The 3,901-nt window shown below is 34.3% G+C and overlaps 1 non-coding gene across 1 annotated transcript; it reads right to left on the reverse strand.

Moving 5' to 3' along the window:
* Positions 1 to 3,536: 3,536 nt before the first annotated feature.
* On the reverse strand, positions 3,537 to 3,643 carry LOC141615533 (small nucleolar RNA R71). Its single transcript, XR_012529950.1, has one exon. It is a non-coding gene; the product is annotated as a small nucleolar RNA R71 (small nucleolar RNA).
* Positions 3,644 to 3,901: the final 258 nt, after the last annotated feature.

A 3,901-nucleotide genomic window follows, 5' to 3' on the forward strand; every position in this document is an offset into this window, starting at 1 on the left:
TATACATAATATATTCACAACACCTACATTATTTTTCAATTGAGACGTATAACATACTAAAAAGTCTATATCTTTTATATCAAAAAAATTTTGGATTAATACCTAAGTTTCAAGGATGCCTCCTATTTATATTTATAGAATCACCCTACCGTATACTATTATTTCAATGTGAGATACATAATTTAATTATTTAGACGTAGTATGTTCATAATGCCTACATTATTTTTCAATGTGAAAGATATAACATACCAAGAAATATATGTCTCTTCTTAAAAAACCACTATTGTATACATATTATTTTTCTTTGAAGGTAAAAACCACTTAGTCTCGATCATTAGATATGGATCTCTACATCGTACATATAACGACTCATTAAAGCTCTATTACTGCATTTAGAAGACAACCATTAGTAAAATCTTTAGTTTTGTATTGTGTCAGGAGACTACCATTAGTAAAACCTTTTATTTTTTGATTTTCTTGTTCAACCTTTAGTTATTTTTTGATTTTCTGTTCATATTCTTAACTCTTTCCCGAGTAATTCCCAACGATTTCCACTTTATTTTTATATCATATCGTAGATAACGATAGAAAATCTTAAGAGCTCTTTAAAACAATGTTTATGAGACTCAACAAATTTTGTTGGATACATAAGTTACAAATATGCATCCTATTTATAATCATAGGATCACATCACCTTATACTAATCCTTCGATGTGGGACAATTCTACTATTTATATGTAGTATATTCACCACACCTACTTATTTTCCAATGTGGGACAAAACATACTAAAAATTATACAATTTTAAGTATTAAGAAGTACACCATCTTTAACATGTGCAAATAATATGAAATTTATACTCTAATGATAGCATTTTTTAACACAAAGCTAATTATATTATTTTCATAATTTTTTTAACGATATTTTTTTGCCAAATGAAATGTAAAAGTTTGATATAAAAATTGGAAATATCACTTGAATATAATTTAGGAAATATACATATTATAATAATTAAAAGATTTTCCACTTTATTTTTTACATCAAAAATTACACTTTCCTAAATTGATTTTTGATGATGTGGACGCTCTCAGATCGCTCGAAAAAACTCTCTTTTATATATATATATATATATATATATATATATATATATATATATATATATAGATTTGGGTCATTTACTATCTTTAGTCCTTTGTTTTGCATATTCTTTGAGGTTTTGTTTCCTTGGTAGGAGAGGAGTGCAAACCTTGCATTTTCATGGCAAAATAGAGCTAAATTGATCGAATCTAATGACCAAGCATCAAAGAGAAGACAAGACTAGAAGGCCTTTGTACATAATGTAGTAGATGGGCAATGATAAAGAAGATCCTTGCATCCCCGACAAAATCCCGGAGGATTGTTGGAAGAAGAAAAGAAGAAAAGAAGTAATGGAAGCTGAGCTAAGATCCGCTCGTCTCACCCATCGGGACGCCCGTCCAGAAGCTCGCCAGGCCGCTCGTCCTTATTGCCAGGCCGCTCATCCAGAAGCTCCCCAATCCGCCCGTCCCGACCCTTGGACGCTCGGATTGTCCTCCAGAGAAACACGTCCTCTTCTTTCTTCATTCGAGATGCGCATATTTTTGGAAGACTAGCTAAAAGGAGACCCACATTTTTTCTTGAGAGTAGCGATTCCTCAAGGACTTAATCGTCATTTAAGCCCTTAGTAACCCTAATTTGTGCACCAAATCCCCACTATAAATACCCCATTAGTCTAATTAGATTATCATGTTCTTCTTATCAATCTTTAGTGTAGTTTATATTATTCTAATCTCTCTTTAATCTTGTAATCAACTTCTAATCAAGTATTAATACAAATCTCATTTCCTTAATTTCTCTATTGTTCATCTTTTATTTTGGGTAATTGAAGATTATTTGGGTTTATTGGGAGATTAACAACGTTCCATCAATCATCAAGTACTTCTACTATTTTTTGCATTATTATTTTGGAATCATCATTAGGTATATTTCTCTTAATCCCTGTTAATCATCTTCATTTATTCATCATGTTTTGCTTTGTTAATATGATTGACAACCTTGTTAACATGTTAAACTTGATAATGAGTGACTAGTTTCCTTAACTAGGGTTAATGGGGAATTAGGGGAAACCAACATGGGGGATGATTCATGCTTAATTTAATGTGTTTTCATAATTTATTTGCTTGCTTGTTGTGATCTCAACTTATGCACATGTTATGTTTGATGAAATGCGAGCCTATAAATCCTTGCATTTTTTACCCATCATTTACCTTTTCAATGAGACTTGTAAGACATAACCCAACTCGAGTCTCATTAGACCATGCATATAGTTGAGTAGGGAGGATTAAGTCGACTTGTAGGTGTTATACAATCTAATCGATTCGGCTCCGGGACCCAAACCTTCCTAGGATTGTAAGATATAAACCAACTCGATCCTATCACAACAATAATTGCTTGCTTATAATTTGAGAATATGTTTGTATGATCAATTTCCATGAATCCCCTATGAACCCATGACACCCTAGTGTTTTTAATCAATCGTTTACATCTAATTTTTGTCATCTTGCTTGTTTACTTTTATTGTTATTTAGTTTAGTGATCTTCTTATCTCAACCCAAATTGTGACACCCCTAGACACCACTACTTGCAATCGAAAATCATACATCAATACCCGTCCCTTGGGATCCGACCTTTACTTACCTCTTTACTAGTAGCAGAGTTGTTTGTGAAGTTATAAATATTGTTTTGGTCTAGGTGCTCCTAACGACAAGTAACCGAAATCTAAGCTAAGAAAGTGTCCGACCAAAAATGGCATCGTTGCCGGGGACGGTGTTAACTTGATTTGATTTTCTTTGATTGTTATTAGTTGTGTCTTTCTTTGCCTTGAGGAAGTAAAACTCCTCAAGGTTTGTTCTAATTGTTTTGAGTTGTTTGATATTTTGCATGTCTAGAAGATCACAAGGTAACTTGTTACCCATTGATCACGAAATTGAAAGGACTTTGACAACCAATAGAAGACTTGCTAGAAATACTTTGAGAGGTATTGGTGAGGTTGTAGATATTAAACCAAACACTATTGAGTTCATCAACCCTTTTGCAAGAGAAGGTGAGGAGAACCCAACACAAAATCAACCACACAATCAACCCACAATGCCTAAGTTTTCATCACATTCCGTACCAACCGAGGAGAACCTACCCAATGGAACTCCCACACCACAACACTTAACCGGAAATTTCATTGCAAATTCCGCATTGATCCAATTAGTCGAAAGAAGCCAATTTGGGGGGATGCCTAGTGAAGACCCTCATTCCCACGTGGAAACTTTTTGTGACTATTGTGATGCGATTTCACAAACCGGAGTGACTCAAGACCAAATTCGATGGGTCTTATTTCCTTTTTCTCTAATTGGTACCGCAAAACAATGGTTGAAGAGCCTTGATAAGGCTACTCTTGGAATTGACTCTTGGAAGAAGTTGGCTCTAGCTTTCTACAAAAAATTCTACCCTCCGGAAAAGACTAACATGCTAAGAGCTCAAATTATGGGTTTTAAGCAAAGGGACGAAGAATCTTTGTATGAAGCTTGGGAGCGATTCAAAGGAATTTGTCGCTCATGTCCTCATCATGGACTTAGCGAGTGGTTCTTGGTACAAAAATTTTGGAATGGTCTTTATGAAGACTCAAGAAACATTCTCAACATGGGATCAAATGGTATGTTCACCGAAGTTGACGATAATCAAACTTGGAACAAGATTGAGGAAATGGCGGTCCATAATTCACAATATAGTAGACCTCACAAGGCTACTAGAGGAGGAAAGCATGAAGTGGACTTTATTACTCAATTGGGTGCTCAACTTAGTGCTCATATTGATACCATCAACTTGAAGTT

Source organism: Silene latifolia, chromosome 11 (assembly GCF_048544455.1).
Source record: "Silene latifolia isolate original U9 population chromosome 11, ASM4854445v1, whole genome shotgun sequence".
Classification (NCBI taxonomy): domain Eukaryota; kingdom Viridiplantae; phylum Streptophyta; class Magnoliopsida; order Caryophyllales; family Caryophyllaceae; genus Silene; species Silene latifolia.